Genomic DNA, 22906 nt, shown 5'->3' with positions numbered 1-22906 from the left:
CAAGACAGTGCAAAAATTCAGCATCTGTGTTTGAAAACAACTTTGTCTAGTCTGTATACCAATGCAAGTACCAATCACTCCCCAGACTGGAAGCAGAACAGTAATTAAAGATTATTTTTCTAGTGAGGGGAAACATGTCTTAAGTATCAATATCTCTATAATCAATGAACTTAAGATACCAGAAATAATACAATTAATTACATTAAACCTTGACTGAGACTGATTATACATAGTTCAATAATAAAACAATACCTGGCTGTTGCAGTCCGGTTCGCATTGCTGGTAGAAATCACCCAACCAAGAGCAGCTTCTGGGAAAAAGAGATTTATTTTGGCTTACAGGCTCGAGGGGAAGCTCCACGATGGCAGGGGAAAACAATGGCATGAGCAGAGGGTGGACATTACCCCCTGGCCAACGTAAGGTGGACCACAGCAACAGGAGGGTGTGCCAAACACTGGCATGGGGAAACTGGCTATAAAGCCCTTAAGCCCACCCCCAACAATACACTCCCTCCAGGAGGCATTAATTCCCAAATATCCATCAGCTGGGGAGCTAGCATTCAGAACACCTAAGTTTATGGGGGACACCTGAATCAAACCACCACACTGGCCATTGTTAAGTTACATTAGAGAAAATATGACAGACACAAAATAATTTCTTAAATAAGTGCTTTTTACCATTGAACAATATTAAGGTTTAACTAAAGAAATACTTATGACTGTTATATGAATCTTAGAGACACTATATTACATTACTTGTAAACAGCAGATTTTCTTGAGATATGGGAAATTTTTTCAGTTTTTCTAAGAACAAAACCACAATTAGTTACTTTTCAAAAGACTTAGATTATAACCTCAGTGATAATAATCCAGCAAAACCAGCATGAACAAGACAAGATACATCCTAAAATTACAGAGTTTTAGCCAGGCATGGTGATTCATGCTTATTGATTAGCCAAAGATCATGAAATTTGTATACACCAAATTACAATATTCTAATATATGGAAAAGTCTGAGATTAACAAAAAGTAGAGTTTATGTATTTAAGGCACATGAAACCACAGAGAGTAAACTATGAACAAAAGATCTGCTGACAGAATTTAAAATAAACAAGAAATTTATGTTGTGTAGCAACATTTTTGGCTTAAATATGAAGACATGAAAAACTTACATTTTACACACACACACACACACACACACACACACATATATATATTCCCAATTCTGATGAACTTTAAAAACTATAAAATTTTTCATATACATATATAGTATGTCTGTCTATCTATCTATCTATCTATCTATCTATCTATCTATCTATCTAGGTTTAGCACTTTTAAAAGCTAAATAAGATGTCCAGCCAATATACAAGTCAGTTTCTGAAATGAATTCAGCTATATCTAACATATCCAAAGAGCAGAGGAACTGAATTAAACTGCCATGATCTAATGAAAAAAAGAAGACAAGTCTCATGGAGAAGAGAGGGCATGGGCATGCCAGGCCACTTACCACTGCAAACAATTTCCAGATGTGTGCTCCACTATGTGCATCTGGCTTTGTAAATAAGAACCTTTAACTGCTGAGCCAAAAAGAAATATTTTAACCTCTTCCAAAACAATTTTATAGAACTATATTATATGCCAAACATACACAAAATTTTATGACGCAATCTATAACTATCCAAAGCTTAACCAACTCTGCAGTCCTGTCTTGTGGTACTTTGATAAACTTGTTCAGTAATGACATAAGTTAAATATAAAGTATTAACACTGACTGTTGGAGGAATTGAGGAATTACATCTGAAATCACGACATAACTTTGTTCAGCATTTTCTTTCACTGTTCACCATGAAGTAAATAGTTTTCAAGTGCGTGACAGATAAGCACTGTTTAATGTGTCAAATAGGGAGAAAAAGAGTAAATAATTCCCCTGTGAGATTTTTTTTTTTTTTTTGAGGCAGGGTTTTAGACATAATAACCTTAGGAGAGAATTAAATATTAATGAGTTAACATTAGCCTTAAGATTTAGTCAAAAGATTGACAAATAGAGGAACCTAGTTAACTTGGTTGTGTACTCTAAGTTCAGTTTTTCATGATCATTATTTTCACCAGATTAACATCGATGAGTTAAAGTTAAATTACAGCCTTAATACCATGGCAATAGTGACCTTACAAGATAAGGGGGCAGGAAAGCGTGACCTGGGGTGTGGGGGGCATTGTTAGTCAATGAAGGGATAATGGCTGGGTGGTTTCTCCTTACTTGAGAAATGTGGATAACCTACTTCCTTACGTCTCTGTCACCACATGGCGACTTCATTTTGGGAGCCTGTCCCAAACTAACAATGACCATTTTGTACCAATAAACTTATGTGCAAGTAACACAGGAAACTAACATGTGTTGATAAATATTGATACAATTTCTCAATCCTTCCAAGTTGTATTAGAATCAGTCTTAACAATTTTACTGGGTGTGACAGGCCTGAGTACAAGCCTATGCTAAATCCTTTCCAATTCAGATATTAATGTGTATGTCTCATTTAAGAATTTAACATTTTTTTAATATTTTTTCCTTAAGTTTCCAAATATATTTAAGTATTATAACATTATGTACATTGATAGATATTCTCTAAGTCAAAGCGATTTTATGTTTTCATACTTGCAAAATTAAGCATTTCCATAGTCTTTTAACAAGCTTTTGATTTCCATTCTTATATTGCTATTAATATTAAATTCATCAAAAACAAATAGAAAAAATGTACAATTTACAATTTTATAAATGAGTTAAATGTTGAAACATTTTTGCTTTGAATTCAGTAAAGTTATCATTTAGGGGTAGAACTTGAAAAATATTTCATTAATTTCAGTTTTCATAGTTTTATTATATGTATTTAAATATTTCATTTTAAAATACAAGCAAATTTTAATTCTCTGAAGAACAAGAGTGTTAAAAACATGGGGATATTTGGGGGCAAAGGTATAGGAGAACAATCAAAACGGCTAAAAATTGAAATCTCTCTTGATACCATGCTTTAATTTGATCATGAACTTGAAAAAAAATGTAATGTCAATAATAGATATTGAAAAGGCATTTCCTATATTATTTTTCTGTTTATTTTTTGTCCTGAAAGAACATATGGGTAATGATTGAGAGGTTCCTTCAAAGCACAATTCTCTAAGGACAGCTCTTCTCTTTACTGGCACTACACACGAACTAACAAATTGCATGGATTGGACCCAGAACCACTTTTATGATACACAATTACCCTGTCCCTGACTTCCACTAAATTTATATGCTGTGAAATAATCAACTTTAGCACAAAAAGTATAATTTTTATCAACACTACAAACAACTTTCACCATATAAACATAATTTATTTGTTTATTTATTTATTGTGGATGGTTGGTGTGGACCAGGGAGACGGCTCAGCAATTAAAAGTACCTGGTTGCCGAAAATGAAAAACGGTTGGACCAAGACAGGTGTGGTGGCGCATGTCTTTAGTCCCAGCACTCAGGAGGCTGAGGTAGGAGGATAGCTGTGAGTTCAAGGCCACCCTGAGCTTATATAGTGAATTGCAGGTCAGCCTGAACTAGATTGGGGTCCTACCTTGAATCCCCCCAACAACAACAACAACAACAACAACAACAAAACTGTTGGACCAGATACAATTCACTAGCACCCCCAAGAATCCTTATACAGTATGGCCCCCTACATATGAGATCCCAATGTGACTATGACCAACTCTCTCACTCTCTCTCTGTCTTAAATAAATAAAGCTAAATAAATAAAATATATTTAAAAATTGTAACAGGCAATCTTAAATCTCGAAGGCGACTTGGGGCTTTGGAACTATCCTAAATTCATAAAGACTATGGGAACCTTTAGTTGGACTAAATGCAATTTACAATGCAGATGGTTATAAATTTATTGGTGGATGTGAAAGTTTGAATGCATGTCTCCCTCTTGACGCCTTGATGCCAGAGTTCACTAAGGCTTGTAATCTGATCTCCAGCCACCTGGATAGAGGAGGTGTTACAGCGAGGAGGCGGGGGGGGGGGGGGGGGGGGCAGTCCTGAGGTGTGGGGTGGGCCTGGCATTCCAGTGTAGAGGCCGACAAAGCGCACCCCAGTTCTGCTGGGCTGCGGCTGCGTTGGCTGCTCTCCGCGTGGACCTGTGACAGTGAGCCAGCCACGGTGGACCTTGCCCTCAGTCGGTAAGCTGCAAGACAGCTCTTCCTCCCACGAACTTGTCTGGCGCTGAAGCTCATCCGTGGCCCGCAGCGCGGCAGGGGTTCGGGCTGCAGGGGCATTCCCGGGGAGACCGTGCGTCCGACCGCGCAGCGCGGCCATCGCACAAGCCCCTTGAACACTTTCCTGCCTCTACATTGTAACATTTTTTATCATTTTATCATTGCAATATTGTATGGCACTGAGGTATTTTCTGTTTGTGTCCCCAAATCATGTAACCTTAGAAACTTTTTTTTTTTTTTAATTTATTTGAGAGCGACAGACACAGAGAGAAAGACAGGTAGAGGGAGAGAGAGGGAATGGGCGCGCCAGGGCTTCCAGCCTCTGCAAACGAACTCCAGACGCGTGCGCCCCCTTGTGCATCTGGCTAACGTGGGACCTGGGGAACCGAGCCTCGAACCGGGGTCCTTAGGCTTCACGGGCAAGCGCTTAACCGCTAAGCCATCTCTCCAGCCCAACCTTAGAAACTTTTAATGTACAGAATTCAAGGTGACGTCCGTCTGCCTGTCATGCTGTGTGCAGGGCTCAGGCCTTGGAAGTTATTCCCCTGGGTTCACGTTGACCTGAAGAAATCTCCTGACGATTTTCGACTCTGTCTCCCGCGCCGTCTCCCTGTCACTCAGTTCCCCATAAGACTACAGGGGTATACGTTGAAATATGATTTTTGTTGCTGTTTTTCAAAGTAGGTTTTCACTGTAGCCTAGGCTGACCTGGATTTCACCATGTAGTCTCAGGCTGGTCTCAAACACACAGTGATGCCTCCACCTCTGCCTCCTGAGCGCTGGGTTTAAAGGGTGCGCGACGGCAGAGTGAACTTTTAAACTAGTTAACTAATAGATTGCAACGGGCATAACCAGTAAGACATCACTGCTTGTATTAAAAAAAATAATAATAATGATGATGAGTGGTCTGGAGAGATGACTTAGCGGTTAAGCCCTTGCCTGTGAAGCCTGAGGACCCCGGTTCGAGGCTCGATTCCCCAGGACCCACATTAGCCAGATGCACAAGGGGGCGCACGGATGTGGAGTTCCTTTGCAGTGGTTGGAGGCCCTAGTGCGTGAATTCTCTCTCTCTCTCTCTCAGTCTCTCTGTCTTTCTCTCTCTGTCGCTCTCAAGTAAATAAATAAAAATAATTTAGAAAAAAATTTAAAAATGAGATGACAATGCTGTTGTAAACATTCCCTTAGTCTCCTAAAAGGCAACATTTCTACTGAATCTTGAGAAATTTTCTGTACCTGAAAGCTGAAGGTTAGTATGAGGAAGGAAATATCAGAACAATATCATATAAACTTTATATTGCTAACACGGTTGAGACTGCCTGACCTCCTATAAGTATAACCAATGCTGGTTACAGCTATTGTAGGAAGTCAAATGATTTACTTCGGTTTGGTAGGACAAGAGCCCTAAGATGGAGGAGGAAGAGACAACAGCTGCCTGACTGGTGTGAGTTAGAGGGATATACGGCTCAGACCCCACTCCTCTGACTAAGGGAGGCCCTCACCCATAGCGTTCTGTTGATCTGTGTGACACCCCTCCTCTGCCTTTGATCTCTGTACCTTGAACTATCTAGCTTCTCCTGTTGGCCCCAGCTATTGACCAAATTCCCCATCTTGTGTCTTCTGTATCCCCCTCCCAAATGTAAAAAAAAAAAAAAAAAAAAAACTCCACAAAACCCAAATAATTAACCAGAGTTGCTGGATGTTCTCTCTGCCCATCCCCCCCATGATGGTTTGATTCAGGTGTCCCCCATAAATTTAGGTGTTCTGAATACTAGCTTCCCAGCTGATGGAGATTTGGGAATTAATGGCTCCCGGAAGCAGTGTATTGTTGGGGGCAGACGTATGGATATCATATCCAGTGTCCCCTTGCCAGTGTTTGGCACTCTCTCCTGTTCTTGTCCACCAGATGTTGGCGAGGGGATGATGTTCACCTCTGCTCATGCCATCCTTTTCCCTGCCATCATAGAGCTTCTGCCTCCAGACTACAAGTCAAAATAAACTTTTTTTTTTGCCCACAAGCTGCTCTTGGTTGGGTGATTTCTACCAGCAATGCAAACCTGACTGCACAGTAAAGTGATACTGAAGAATGGGATTGCTGCTAGACACGTGACTGTGGCTTTGGCCTGTTGGAGCTGATTTTCAAGAGGAATGTGGAAGGAGTTGAAACCTTGGCCTAAGAGATGCCTTGCAGTGCTGTAAGTATGGCTTAATGGACTATTCTGGTCAGAGTTGAAAGACCTGAATGCAGTAATAAGTATGGACTGTGAGGTTTGGCTTATGAAGGTGCCTGAGCTAGCAGTTTTTTGTGAAGGAAGCTTGCTGTTATGCCTGTGTCCTGAGAAGTTGTGCAGGGCTGCTTTGCATAGAAATGAACTGCTGTGAGCAGCGGGATATGACATAGAAAGAAATCTTTAGGCTGAAACTGCTGCCTATTCAGCTGCAATTGAGAGATTACAACCTATGAGACTGAGCCAGCTGAACTGCACCGGGGCAACAAGAAGAGTGTAGTCTCTTTTGGCGGGGCCTGAGTGCTCAGGAGTCTCCTGTTATTCAAAGTCTACTTTATTCCCCCATGGATTAACAAATTGGAACCCTAACTGGTATAGTGGAGTATAAGAAATTCATCAAAGAGAGAGTCATTGAGTTTGTAGCATGGTCTTGTGTTTTGGAAATGGCCATGGACAGTGTGCAGCAGGTTCACTGCATGCCTGCACGGAGACGCGAGGGAGCTGTGAGAATGAACCAGTGGAGATGCCGGGACCCTGACATGGCTGCCAAGGAAAGCTGTCTTTCCTGCATGATGTTTCCCAGGACCGTGAGTAGCCCAGCTGCAGGGGCAGAGTTGTAACTCCAGAGACTTGTTGCTGGTTAGAATTATCAGACTGAGACTTGTCACTGGCTAACGTTCTTGGACTTGGAGCTACAGAGTTTGGTGTTTGCCCTGTTTAAATTATGCATTGCTTGAGTATTTCTTTGCTATGCCCAATGCCATCTTTTGCAGTGTGAACGTTTTTCTGTGCCATTATGTTTTTTTGTGAGGTTATTTTTTGGCATTATGAAATTGATTAAAAACTATGGGGGGCTGGAGAGATGGCTTAGCTATTAAGCACTTGCCTGTGAAGCCTAAGGACCCTGGTTCAAGGCTCGATTCCCCAGGATCCACGTTAGCCAGATGCACAAGGAGGTGCATGCATCTGGAGTTCGTTTGCAGTGGCTGGAAGCCCTGGCGCGCCCATTCTCTCTCTATATTTGCTTCTTTCTCTCTCTATGTCACTCTCAAATAAATAAATAAATATGAACAAAAAAATAAAACTATGGGGACTTTTAAAGTTGAACTGAATGCATTGTATTTTGTATCATATATGGGTACAGTTTATGGGGTCTAGGGACAGAATGTGCTGGTTTAACTTACGTGTTCTGAATGCTAGGTTCCAACCTGATAGAGATTTGGGAATTAACGCTTCCTGGAGGAGGTGTATTGTTGGAGGCGGGCTTAAGAGTGTTATAGCCAGTTTCCCCTTGCCAGTGTTTGGCACACTCTCCTGTTGCCATTGTCCTCCTTATGTTGGCCAGGGTGTGATGTCCACCCTCTGCTCATGCCATCATTTTCTCTGCTATCATGGAGCTTCCCCTTCAAGCCTGTAAGCCAGAATAAACCTCTTTTTTTCCCCTACAAGCTGCTCTTGGTTGGGTGATCTCTACCAGCAATGCGAACCTTACTGCAACACCCTTGTGAGGCAGCCTGACGGTCCAGGCCCCAACAAACAGCGTTTTCCCTGCCTCAAAGTGGTCCTGTGTGGCCAGTGGTCATTCACAAACCTTGCACTTTTATTGACCCCTGTGACTAGGCAAATGACAATTAAATTTCTCAGACTTTTTTTTTTTTTTTTCCCCCATAGGACCATTTGTTAAAATTTCTACCTCCTATACCACAATATGACCTAAAGACTGGGTCTAAAGTTTGGGCCACACTAAAATAGAAAATAATGGTAAAGCTAATTGTCTTATGTATAAATTGAACCAATTTAATTTAGAATGTTATATTTTAAGCAAATGTTGAAAATATTTCATGTGGCAACTTACAAGAATTAATAGCAAAAATATCTTTCCATCATAAATTATAAAAACATATATTAAATCTATCACTAATTTATTTTAATTTACTTATTCATTTTTTAAGAAAAAATATTCTTCACTATTGTAGATTGAGTCATATACTCTTTTTTATACATGAAATTAACAGGTAATTTCCTTTCTTATATCCACTGCCAATTACACAAACAGATTTGGAGTCTAAGCAGGTGATATTCAATTGAAAAATAATCTATGTTCCCTAATGAAAGATTCATTTAAGATTTATAGATTATGAAAGCATTATCCATTCCACACAGAGAGAAATGTGATTACCAAGACAAAACTATTTTAAAATAAGTCATCTTGTGGCAAGTGCAATTTGGAAAGGAAAAGCAAGACTTCTTAGAGCACAGTGGGAAGTCAGAGCTATTCATTAATTTGTAAAAAGGCGAGATGCTTTTAAACTCCATGCTCAGTGCAAAACAATTTAGAGTCACAGAGGAACTTCATTTTCCCTTACTACACCTAGATTATTTGATAAAAATCACTTAAGGGATTCCATCACTCACATAAGAGGTTCTCCTAAAACAGTTTGAGTTAGCAGAAACTGTGTTGTAGAAAAAAAATAACCTTCTCTTCTAAATGTACTTAAATTTTTTTTTATTACAAGTACTTTAAAAATACATACTTAGATCATGTAAAATAAGTGTATATTGTAACAGTTTGGGACTGGGTAGAAATAGGGTAAGCCATGCTCAATTCCCTATTTGTTGATAGCTCAAAAACTTACTACTACTGAATTAGGATATGCAATGGAAGTTATCCCATCCTTGCTTAGGGTTTCTACACTATGTGTATCATGTGCTGATGCATCCATCTATAAGTGCATGACTTGGAGAATCTTTCTGTGAACCGTAAGATTTTCCTTAAAACACACATTTATAAGATGAATGGCTGGGTTCATTACAGTACCATGGTATCTAATCTATTAGCATGGGCTTTGTCAGTGATGATTAAAGCAATCAAATGTAAAGATATACACATTTATGTGGAGGGAATGGGTAAAATCCACAAAAATTCTTCTCTGCAGCCTATCAGAGATTACTATTTAATGGCAAATATAAACTATGAACCAAAAAAACGAGTTAACCAGCAACATATTGGAAACTAAACATTGTTCCTTATTTCCTTTGCAAAGTGTTAATGATAGGAGACAGAAATTGGCTAGGCAGGCTGGGTAACAGTTCCCTAAAAGTAATGTTATTTTTTTTAATTCCTTGGCTACAAGCAGGAAATGTCACTAAGCTTGCAGAAACCTGGATATTACATGCTCTAGGAAAGATCTCGAGATTAAGCTTGCTGCCTTCCCAGAGGACAGAAACTCTGATCCTTACCTGAGATGACTGGTAATGCTGTACATTTGGTTTTTGCCCACAGTAACCTGCTGACCTGGTCTTCCACACATAGCCACGCCCCATAAAACCCCAGATCCTCCCTCATAGGGTTTCTAAATCACCCTCTTAATTCCCTGGGCAAGAGCTCCACCTTGCCTCCTTCTCTTCTGTTCGAGTCTTAAGGACCCCCCCCCCTTTGTCCTCAAATTTTAAGCTGTAATAAAATCTTTCTGAACCTCATCCCCTGGTGCATGGATTTCATTGTTCAACTTCATAGGACAAGGATCCGGAGACACCCCAAATTTTTGGTGCATTAGCATATAAGGAACCCAAAATTCCTGCACCCTTATGGCACCAGCTGGGTCTTCCATTAGACAGGTATTAAAGCCAAAGATAGGGACCAGATCCTTGTCTAAGGCTTGCCATCTTTCATGGGAAAGAGCTTATTTACTTCTGTTGATAAATAATAGTATTTTCTGAGGGCACTTGGTACTGGGTCATCTAATTTATCTATAATAAATCAAGTCCTTTTAAGTGATTTTACTTGGCACAGAGTCCTCCCTCTGGGGCTTCCTTCACTCCTTCTTTCTACTGAAGTATGTCCATATGGTTTTTCCACTTTGGTCATTGGTCACTTCACACGAAGCTGCTCTTTAGCTAAGCAGAGTGTGACTAAATGCTCTACTAATGTGCCTCCAGGTTCTGTTCATGTTCACAGCCTGGGAATTATCCCTTTATATTGTACATAGGTGATGACCATTACACTCTTCTGTTTATTTTATTTTATTTATCTTATTTTATTTATGACATCAGATTATATAATTGTGAGGCTCTGTGAACCCAGGCCTGAACAAAATATCACAACAAAATGTTGCTGAGTTATTATGTACAGAAAAATATTCATGATTAAATGAATATTGTAGAAGCAGTATGATTCAAATTAACTAAACAATTTGAAGTATATTATTTGGGTTTAGAAAAATCATGCTCTAATTAATAGGATATTATTATGTTACTTCTAGTTTATCCAAAATAAAATATAAGTAAAAATATATTAGAAAATAATAAAATATTTTTGCGATAGGGCATGATATGTTCGATTACTGTCTTCTTTCCTTTTGTTCTGTAAGTGCAATAAACAGACAATCTAACACTTTTCTGCAAATCTGTTTGGTATCTGCTGGCATATGTCTCGTGTATTTGTGATCTAAACCTTTTAATCCTTTTGGAATTAATTAATAAGATATACTGAAAATTCTGATGTCAACATCAACCAAATTATTCCCAATAGTGAAAATTACCTAGTATTTGATTTCAAAGTATGTTGTAAAGTATAAGATAATCAATTTGTACTAATTACAATGCCATTTATATAATTTAGTGGCCAGCATCTAATATATAAAAATAAGAAATTCATAAAGGGAAGAGAAAGGAAGGGAGGAGGGTACTTAAAAGGGTGGTATTGTATATATGTAAGTACAATGATTGAGATGGGGAGGTAATATGATGGAGAATGGAATGTCAAAGGGAAAGCGGGGGGAGGGAGGGTATTAGCATGGGATTTATTTTTATAATCATGGAAAATGTTAACAAAAATTAAATTAAGCGGAAAAAATAGAAATATGGCCTGAGTAAATTTTAACCTTAATCATGTATATGTTTATAAATATATTTGCATTCATTAATAACAGTATTGAGGAAATTTTAAAACTCAATTTAATGATGAAATAAAAATAAAGCATAGAAATATTGGCATATTTAAATAGACATTTTCATTATATGTGTGTTTTCCCTCCAACAATGACCTTATGTATTGAATAATGTCAAAAAAATCTGGATATATATTTCCCTAAGTGGAGTGAATATCCTTCATTTTATATTGTATTTTTATGTCTTTAACCTAGAAATGGTTGTTTTACTCTAGAAAGTATTTCATGAAACCTTGCATATGTTAACACTAATACAAACATGAACATTTAGATGATTGAAAGCATGAAGATAGACACATGTTCAGGTCAGAAGTTTCAGAGAGACAAAGAATCTATTAGCAGATAGAAGATTGAAATAATTCAGGCAACCCAAAATGGTTACATGTTAGTCCAGTTCCAACTCTCCATCCAGGGTCTGACACGTTCTATCATCAACCACCAAGACATGGGGCCCAAACACAATTTCAAAAATACTTCCTGTCTTTGGCATCTAATTTCTGGATGTCTCATAGACAGTGGCTACAAGGTATGAGAACATCACTCTTCTATTGCTCTTGTTCTTGCCATGAAACAATTCCTTCAGGAAGAGCAAATTAGTTCCTGTTACTTTAAAGTAGACCAGATTTCCAGGAAAATACTTATACATATGTGTGTGTGTGTGTGTGTATTTATATTTATATATACATATGACTATTTTATAATTACTAGTTAGAAATGAGTAATTTCTAATTATTTATATATACTAGTATTGTATTTGTTACTATTAATGTCTATATATAATCATATTTAATTATACAGTAACATATAATATATTCCATTTTTTATTATTGCTCTGACCCCACACATATAGCAGATTCACAGACTACTAATAGGTATTACTGATGGTTAACATGGGCCATGTGTGAGGACAGTCAGAAAGAATGACTGTGTACCCAGATAGAGGTCACAGAGATTAGACAACACTGAGAGATTAGCAAGCATCCAAAACAAAAAGGAGAATTTTTAGCTCACTAAGCCTGACATATGTAAGGCATCAAACAATACATATTAAGTAGATTAAGGTTGTCTGGAGTTTGGGGCCTGTGAGAATAGTGATGATATTTTAATTTGTGCAATACAGATGTCCTTGTTAAGATCCAGTAAGAATGCCCGCAGCCTGGGAAACCCAAACTTTATAGACTACATATGAAGAAAAACAATGTGAAGTGACATGCAAAAAAAGAGGGGAAAATTCAAATTCAAGCACAAAGTGGGTGTGTCAAATTCTGCTTAGTGGTGACATAAAACCAATTCTGGGAGATAGTTGTTGGTTTGACAATTTAAAATGTTGTTATTGAAAATTAAAATAATTTTGACAGAGTTTGTAAACTCTGATCATTGTTTTATTGTGTTAAAAATGAGTGAAACAGAAACAGGAAATTTAATTCCTAGAATTTTAATTCATAAGGATAGAAGCAGAGACCTGAACATCTTCTCCAGCTAGAGCAGCTATCAAGAAGAAAGGCTTAAGTGATACTGTCCTGACACTAACCTTGATGCCGATATTCATCTCATGGTTCACCCTAATTTCCCTTCTGAAACTAAGCATCGGTAGGGAGCACTTGCAGTAATGCTTGCTTTGAAGATAATGGCTACTTAGGCTTCAAACAGTCTCTCAATTCTAAACCACAATTTAAAAAGAAGGGCTACAGTGTTCTTCTGTAATTATTTGGAAATTTTGCTGTGGCTCTCGCTCTGCCAGCATTATATGGAACAATTTGATGAAATGTTTTGCCATCAGGCATTAACTTTTATTTGTAATATGGTCTAAATCTACATTCCAAATTATAATGACTTGACTAGAACATTAGGGATAATATATGCTAGTCAGAATGAGTTTCCAGAGAAACAGATGTGACTTGATGAGGAAAAGATATAAATTGAGTCTCCAAATCAAAGATTGATTAGGGAGTGCAGGCAAAAAGTGAAGATCAGAAAACTGTGTGGAACAAAAGGTTAAACAAAAATATTAATTGAACAATCTTATTTGTAAGGTTACACAGATTTTCTGAAGTCTAAGAATATTTTCCATTTGATATATGAGGATCAAATATATTTGAAATATTTAAATGGCCATTGATAGGAATACTTAAAAATAATTTCCACTAACAAATAAAACAATGAGGATAAGTTGTTTAGAAAATCATAGTAAAGATAGCACTAATACAAGATTGATATGTTTTATAATTTGATTACTTTCAAATAAAGAAATGTTAAAAAAATATATTAAGGGCTGGAGAGATGACTGAATGTTAAGGCACCTGCCTGAAAAGTCTAAGGAATCAGGTTCAGTTCTCCAGTGCTCATGTAAAGCCAGATGTACAAAGTGGCACATGCATGTGGAGTTTGTGTTTCCATTCTCTCTCTCTCTCTCTCTCTCTCTCTCTCTCTCTCTCTCTCTGCTTCAAAATAAACAAATAAGTTTTAATGGAAAATGACTCATTAAAATAGATTAAATGCTAATTCATTTTGTAGATAGTTGAAACTATATACTATGCTGTGAAAGCACAGTTGCCTTGTTCTGTCACCATGGTATATCATTAGAAATTAATAATTGGCAGAATTTCATAAAATTTTCAAATATACAAATACTTTCTGTGTTTATTTATTCAGATAACTGATTTACTGTATCTGAAGAGTATTGATTTTCATGTCATTTGACATGAAAGAGATAGTTTACTTTATTCCTGATTTGGATCCCAAGTGTGTCTTTATTTTGCTTGATTGCCCTGATCAACAGGACAAGGTTGGGCATTTTTGTCCTCTTGAACTTATAAAGCAATCCTTTCATAAAGACAGTACCTGAATAAATCAGTTACCTGAATAAATAAACACAGTAAGTATTCTCATTCACCACAGTTAGCAAGAGTGAATAAATGTGAGATTCCTGGTATTTGTTGGAAGAGATGGCGCTGGAAACTGTATGGTGCTGCACTAAACTGAAGAATATATAGACAAGCGTAAGATTAACTCATGCTCACACATTGAAAAAAGAATATTATTAAAATACTTCTAATGCCCATAGAGAGTGTTAGCTTCAGTGCATTTCTTATCAAAGTTACAATAACATCTCTCAAACATAAAAAAAAATCTAGAATTCATATGAGATTACAAGAGTTTAAAAAATACTGAATAACCAAAGCAATCTTAAAGGCAATACAGATACACATGCACACTATGAAACTAAAAACTATCACAAAATTATAACAATCATATGATATGTTAGCTGGAATCCAAACAGACACATAGGTAATGAGACAGGATAGAGAGACCAGAAAGATATCAAACCATTTTTGGAAAATTGGTTATGAAAATGATTTCAAGAATGTAATGGAGTAAAAACTGTTGTGCTTGGAAAACTTTATGTCCACACACAGCAGTCAGACCTTCTCCCAGATTATGCAATAATGATCTTCAATAACTTAAAAAAATTAAAAATATGACTAGCAAGAATAAAATCACCTAAAATTAATACAAGGGAAAAATCCCATGACAACTGTAGGGATGCAAAGATAAGAATGAGATGGCCACTGTAAATTATGAAGAGTATGGATTTCCTATGCAAAATTATAACACTACAAGGTGAATGCATAAGATATGGAACAAAAGAATATATTTGCACATATAGTACATATATATATATATATGATTTGCCATATATATATGTGGTAAATGTATAAACTTGTATGAGAAATTCCAACAACTCTACAAATAGAAATCGATACACTTAAACCTGAGAGAAAGGCAGAACTGAAGAGATGATTCAGCACTTAAGACTTAAGGTGCTTGCCTATGGAACCTAAGGGCCTGCGATCGATTCCCCAGAACCCACACAAGCCAGGTGAACCTGGCAGCACACGCATCTGGAGTTCATTTGCAGTGTCTAGAGGCCCTGCCAGTCTCATTCTGTCTCACTCTCTCTCTCCCTCCATCCCTCTCCCTCCCTCTCCCTTTCTCCTTACAAATGAATAAATAAAACAATTTAAAAAATGAAAACAGACATTTCTGAAAAAGCAAACATTCATATTAACACACGTATACGAAAAAGTACTTAGTACCACTGCTGCTGGGCATTAAGAGGGTGGAGACAGGCTGAGGAGGTGGCTGGGCAGCGACAGGGGCCGTCCTGCCCTCTGTCAGCCTGGGTTGTGTTGCCCAACACCCACACACAGCCAGACACACAACACCCACACACAGCCAGACACACAACACCCACACACAGCCAGACACACAACACCCACACACAGCCAGACACACAACAGGGGATGTGTAGCGGGGATTTGCTTATAGTGGTAGGAGACCATGGCGCAGCTATGTTCATTCATTAATTATTCATTCTCTCTCACCCCCTTACCTCTCTGTTTGCAAATAAATAAATAAAACTTATTTTTAAAAGAAAGTAAACATTAAAACCACAATGATGGCATACTAACCACTTCCCACTTGCTATGAAGACCATAACCAATGAGATGAATGAAAGAAAATATTTTGGGCAGCAACTCAAGTGAAAACAATTCTTATTCACTTTTTATAGGATTGTAAATCATTATAACCAAGAAAGGAAAAAATGTATAAAACTTAAGAAAAAAGATAGCATGACAATTTCATCCACAATCCCACTCCACTCTTGGATTATACCTGAATATACATGTCCAGCATGGCAAAGAGACATCTCTGAAGCATTAACATGTAATAGTGAAATAATATGATGAAGTTAAGTAGGTATTAAAATACAAATGTTTAATGAAAATGCAATGTGTATATACATATACACATATACATGTACATACATATATACAGGATATTATTCAACCTAATAAAGAAGTGAGCCTGTCATTTGCAACACTGTGGATACATGTGGAGGACATTACATGAAAGAAGTATGCCACACATTGAAAGACTAATTGCATACCCTTTCAATTACAAGCGGAATTTAAAACAGCTGACCTCAAAGTGATATTCTTTATACTTGCCTAAGGCTAGATAGACTAAGACATACTGGTTAACAGAAAATAAACTCTTTTAAACAAGAGGATAAAATTCAAAAGACATATTGTATATCACATAGTGCATAAAGTGGATTCAATTAATGGAATCATATGGTGTAACTGGAAATGATGGAGTAGAATTGTAGGCATACTTACCACAAAAGGATAATATATGAATTAATGAAGATGTTAACAACCATTTAACTGCTGCACAATGTATACATATATCAAACAATGCTATACAACAGTAATATGGACAATTTTACTAGGCTTTTAAATTGAAATTTTCTTTTCACTGGCACCATCACCCTTAGTGTTACAATAATCATGATTCTTATCAGTGAAGTAATTAGGAAAAGTTAGTCTGTGGGTTCATCTTCAAAGAAAGACAAAAACACAGTTTTCTAAAGACATGAAATAAGATAATAATTTATGCACTGAGTTGCTGGAGGTAGATATAAAATAACGGAAATATATTTAGAGAGGTTTTAGATGAAACTAAGATCAAACTCAGGGAAGTTAACTTTATGGACAAATACAAGTACTGGTGGCCTACTTTCTAGATTGTGTGTACCTCATTTGAGACTTGAAAATTCTTTTAGTAAACTTTCAGAGGCCCTGACGAAATCCAAACTCTCTGAACAGCAAGGGAATAATCTATTTCAGTGAACCGAATAAAATATATTTCCACTCAGTTGCCCCTTGAAACACTTTGATTTTCTAAAACAACACTTTAGAAGTTCACATGCAAATTAAGCTATTGTTTTTCTTAGCAAGGCATTAAGAAGTCAATTTTACCCATAGTTATTTTGTAATTGTACATTCTATATTATTCTCTCAGCTAATCTGCAAAGCATTTACTACCATGGCCATTTGATTTTATTTTGTTAAGTATGGAAGCAGAGTTTGATAATTTGAAAAATGAAATATCATGCAGGTGTTAAGTTTGATTTCAGATTTTTTTTGTACTTAATACTGTCTGTCACCTGGTTATTAACTATGGTGTTTAAGTGAGATGTGGAGATGAGTGTGGGTCTCTGTGATGATGTCTACGCTCATGTGTTTGAGTGCACAGAGTCGCAACATGGCATTGTGTGGAGGTTGCGGTACAGTTTCCTTTCCTGAGATAGGGGCCCTCCATGGCAAACACTGTGAATGCCAGCTTGTGCCCTAGAGTCCTTGTTCTTCTGTCGTTGCTGCCCTTCTCACTGTAGGCATGTTGGGATAGCAGTAACCAACACAGTCAACTCCTCAGTAGGTGCTGGGGATCCCAAGTCAGGGGCTCACTGGAAAGCTCTTTATCCCCAGGGACATCTGCCCAGCCCCTTGGTGAAACTTTGGTTCTTCACAAACTGATGGTAGACTCTGAAACTAAAATCAACCTTTCTTCCTCACCATTCTTAAAATTTTTTATTTTTTTTTAAATGAGGACTGCAGGAGTCATTCATCATGTTTTTGCTCATGATGGTTGTGGCGGTGATCAAAGCCCTCAGTTCTACATCTTAGCTGTTTCGTTCACAGGATGGTCAAGAGTAAAGGTGCTTCTCAGGTGCTTGTATTAATGTCTTTGCTGTTTCTAGAAAAGGAATGTTGACTGACTGAATGTTTAGTGTTTAAAATATGAAAAACTCATTCAAACACATATTGGGTCAGTAGGTTAGAGTTAATATATGGACTCTAAGTTTGAGTTGAAAATATGATTCCTAAAAGTGAGATATGTGTGATGTGTTTTGTATCCTCACTCTGGAGATAAAATTAAGTCTGTAGATATTACAATAAATCACAGCTTTATGTATAATAATATATCTTATATATGTGTATAAATACAGTTCTGGAATCAAACTGAGTGCCTCACACATGCCAGCTCAGTGCCCTACCTCTGATGTATATTCCCAGCCCTGAATAAATATGTCACATACACATATATATTAAAGCATGCATCTAGGACATGAGAGAAACCTCATGTAAAACACATTTTTGGGTTTGTTTTAATTCTAACTCATTCAAGTTTAAAGCCACTCCAGGTGTACACATGTGTTTATAATTATTCCTTAATTACATCCCGATAGCCACAAGAATTAGCCTTATACAGTCACAATTTATCACTTTATTTGGTTTAACAAATAACATTTTGACATGTCATTATATCATAATGAGGATAGCACATTTTAATTAAATCAGCACATTAAGTGACAAACACCAGACCCAACCTAGGAGCCGTCCACATTTTTGTCATCCATGGCATCTAAACTGTTCCTTGCTTCAGTTAAGCTCAGTGGTCTTTTGTTTCCTTCCACACAGATGCTAATGTCAGACAGGTGGTGGTCCTGTCTATACCATCACTCACCGGGCAGGCTAGCTGACGTGGCTGGCATCTTAGACAATTCTGCTAATGAGCAGTGTGGACAGATTACCTCAGTGTTTCTGTACAAGGGAGATGTATTTTCCTCTTGACAAAAATATTTAAGTAAGACACATTTATTAACTTTTTCAGATATTTCAAAAATTCAATATACATAGATAATGCACATGAAACAAATGAATTTCCACAGTCCAGAGCAATTTAACATGATTAAACTATATTTCTAAAGAAAAACACAAACAAATTTCCAATAATTAAATAATGATATCAAGGAGTACATGTCATATTGGTGAGATTTTCTTCCAATGAAGCTATTAAAATCATAATTGTCTATGTTGTTTATATTCAAGATAATAAACTATGATTTTTATCTCTTTATTACAGTTAGGGATTTTAAAAGCACATTTGTATTTTTTTCTATCTGTTTCAAAATTTTATTTACTCATGAGTAAAGCCAAATCAATCTATGACTCAGTACATAATTTAAAATTCTAGTTAACTCCATGACTGTGTGATGAATATTAGTTAGTTTTTCCAGTTTGTTCATTACAAAACATTTCTAACGTAAAGTACTTATGCATTATAAGATTTACATATCCACTTTTCCTTTTTCTTTCTCAATTGAAAGCATGTTATCAACTCTGTGAAAATGAGAAAGAGAGAAGTTTTGTGGGATTTCCAGTTTGAATAGACTGGTTACTGAATGAAGCAGTCTAAAATTTCTGGCCATGAATTTTTCCAATATTTTATTATTATTTAGTTTTCATCTGAGAGAGGGAAGAACAGCGACAAAGAGTCTGGGCTTCCTGCCAGTGCTGAGCCTCAGTCACAGGTAGCACTATGTGCACATGGTTTTATGTGGCTACTGTGAGTCCAAGTCAGGGCGACAGTCTTTGTGAGCAAGTTCCTTCAACCCTCAAGCTACCTATTCAGCTCCATTATTTAATCTTTTCAAATTTCATTCTTTCACCAAAGTTACCTAGTTACCTTCCTTATCATATTTTCCACTGATTTCCCACCTATTTCTTTCTCATATTGCACTTTCCAAATTTAAAACTTTACTTTTCAAATACCATAAAATTCTTTACCAGAATTTAATATTACTTTTTCATCGTGTACACTCTTAATACCTTGCCATATCTTAAATCTTTTTCAGCAATCTAAAGAAAAATAGCTATCTATGAATACCATGAATACTGTGTGGCTCCTGAATTTATTTTCTTGACTATGGCACCTATGAATATCTAATTAGAAAAGTCTGTCAGTTTTCACTTGCAAATAAAAATGATTTTGAATTATGTCAAAATAAAGGAATAGAATATCCCATAGTGCACAGCATGAAATAGGTGCTATGTAAAATGTAAATCTCAAATTTCATTTGTTATTATGGATATCATCACAAATATTGCAATTCTTATTCCTATACTATTCTTTTAATTATATAACTATTTTTTTTCTCACATAGTATCAGGTCTATTTTTAAGTAGTCCATGCAGGTCATCATCTCTAATTCCCAAGGGGAACTGTTCCATGATTTTGTTGCAAATGACCTTTCCAAGTTCAACCTGCAACATTTTAACTGCAGAGTGTTAAATATCACTTCTGCTCTCTAAGCTGCTTTCTGAATAAGATGTGTTCATAAAGTATGAAGTAAAAGGGACACATTAAATTTGGGTTTGGAACTAATCTTCAGGGAACTACTGCAGAATTATGATACTTCATGCAAGTAGTGAGAAACCTTACTTACCCAAGCATTTACATACTCGTGGCATAGAAAGGCATTCCTGAATTCTGCGAATGAAATATGGCCTACAGAAACTCAGAGCATCTTAGTGACGTGGCCATTCAGCATGGAAAGTCCTGAGCCTAGACTTCAGAGTCAACAAATATTAAAGCCCTCAGAAAACACATGGCTCAATATTCCAGTGTCATAGAAATGTTTAAAATTCTTGTTATTCACCCAAAAATAAAGTAAAAATTAGAATAACATAAAACATCAACCTAGTAATCAATCTAATAAAACATTATATGAAATAAAATTAACACAAAACAAACTTTTGCAGATTGAACGGTTATTCTGACTTCTGACATAGAGCACCTTAAGGAAAAATGAGAATCAGGGCAAAGATCATCATGTAAGGGCATCTGAGCCATACTTATTGTCAGACAACACAAGTTAAGGGAGAGATGTAGCTATGAGGAAAATAGAATAATGAATATTGTTTATAATGACTTGCTATTTGATTATTAATACAAGTGCAGAAAGCATCTTTTTCACCCAAGAAAAGAATAAGAGTAAATATTTCATAGATATACAATTCTTTTTACAAATTTTTAAAGAAATTCAACACATGAAGAGAATTAGCATAAAAAATTCCTGGAAGGAAGCACTGTGAAAAATTATGAAGTGCTAATATTGAGATCTTTTATTCTCACACATCAGCTAATAGTATGGAATATTGCAAAAAAAAAAAAACCGAAGTAATATTTTGAAAAGAAAGATACAATAATCACATACAACAAGCACATTTTCATTTAACAAAACAAAGATGTTTTAATTTTTGGTATTGTGTTAGGGAAGGAGTATATTTTGAAGATAATATGTCATTCTTCATATTTTTGAGTGTTAAGTTCATTTCATTGTTTGATGCATCCTACCACAGTACCATGTTGTATCATTCAATTGTTGCATAATTGTATCTCTTCATCCTTACATCTAGAAATGTGATGACAAAAATGTATGGAAATGCACTACTATTGGAAAATGCTATTTTGCTTTATCTCATTCACTAATATTTTTATTTTTCCCAATGTATTATTCTACACTACTTAAATTAGTTATAGTAAGTGCATAGTATTTTATAAATAGAATTGCAGTAATTTTTATTTTTTATTTTTTAAGTATTTTATTTTATTTTCTCAATTTTTATTAACATTACCCATGATTATAAAAAATATCCCATGGTAATACCTTCCCTCCCCTCCCACTTTCCCCTTTGAAATTCCATTCTCCATCATACCCCCTCCCCATCTCAATCATTCTACTTACATATATATAATACCAACCAATTAAGTACCCTCCTCCCTCACTTAAAATAAGGTGTAATGCAATAATGTCTGTGCTTATATGACAGACCCCATCATTTTGAAGTGACTTGTTTACATACCCCCATTTATTTTTGTTATATTTATTTATTTATTTGACAGAGAGAAAGACAGAGAAAGAAAGGGAGAGAGAGAGAGAGAGAGAGAGAGAGAGAGAGAGAGAGAGAGAAAGAGAGAGAGGGAGGGAGAGAGAATGGGCACACCAGGGCTCCAGCCACTGCAAATGAACTCCAGATGCCTGCTCCTCCTTATACATCAGGCTTATGTGGGTCCTAGGGAACAGAACTTGGATCCTTTGGCTTTGCAGACAAATGCCTTAACTGCTAAGCCATCTCTCCGGCTCCCCCATTTATTTTTGAATATAAATAGTTTATAAACAGTGAGTAAATTCTTTCATTACCTGAAATTTTCCTGATGCTTTTATAATAAGGAAAATTGTGAATTTGGCAGCATACAATGAAGGTCATGGCAAAATAAAAAAAAAAAAAAAGAAAGAAAGTTAGCTTTTTAAATGTTATTGGAAGCTGAGAGGCAAGCCATTGCCACATGATTACAAATATATTAAAGTTTGTCAAGAGAAATAGTGATTGTCACTCTTAGAACAAAAGTATTTATACCATAGAATATACAATAGATTTAACAACTCCCGCATTTCTTTAAAAAAACTGGGAGAATTTATGTATATTATTAAATTTTATCTCCCAATATTGATATAACATTAGAACAGTAATATGTGGCATATACCCTATAATTACATATTTGGAAAAGTCATAAATGTTGACAATCTTTGCAAATTCTATTATTCCACTTAATAGAAGACATACATAAAATTTGAGTATATCTGGGCACCAAGACAAATTCTCATGGTGGCTCATGATTACTCATGCCTCCATTCTTACTGTGAGCTTATTAATACCACTGCACCAGTAAGAAATGGAAGCAAAGAAGGTAATACATTAATATAAGTTAGTAAAGGAAGGAAAATTAAGTGTGCA

This window comes from Jaculus jaculus, chromosome 11 (assembly GCF_020740685.1).
Source record: "Jaculus jaculus isolate mJacJac1 chromosome 11, mJacJac1.mat.Y.cur, whole genome shotgun sequence".
Taxonomy (NCBI): domain Eukaryota; kingdom Metazoa; phylum Chordata; class Mammalia; order Rodentia; family Dipodidae; genus Jaculus; species Jaculus jaculus.
This window is presented reverse-complemented; position numbering follows the sequence as displayed.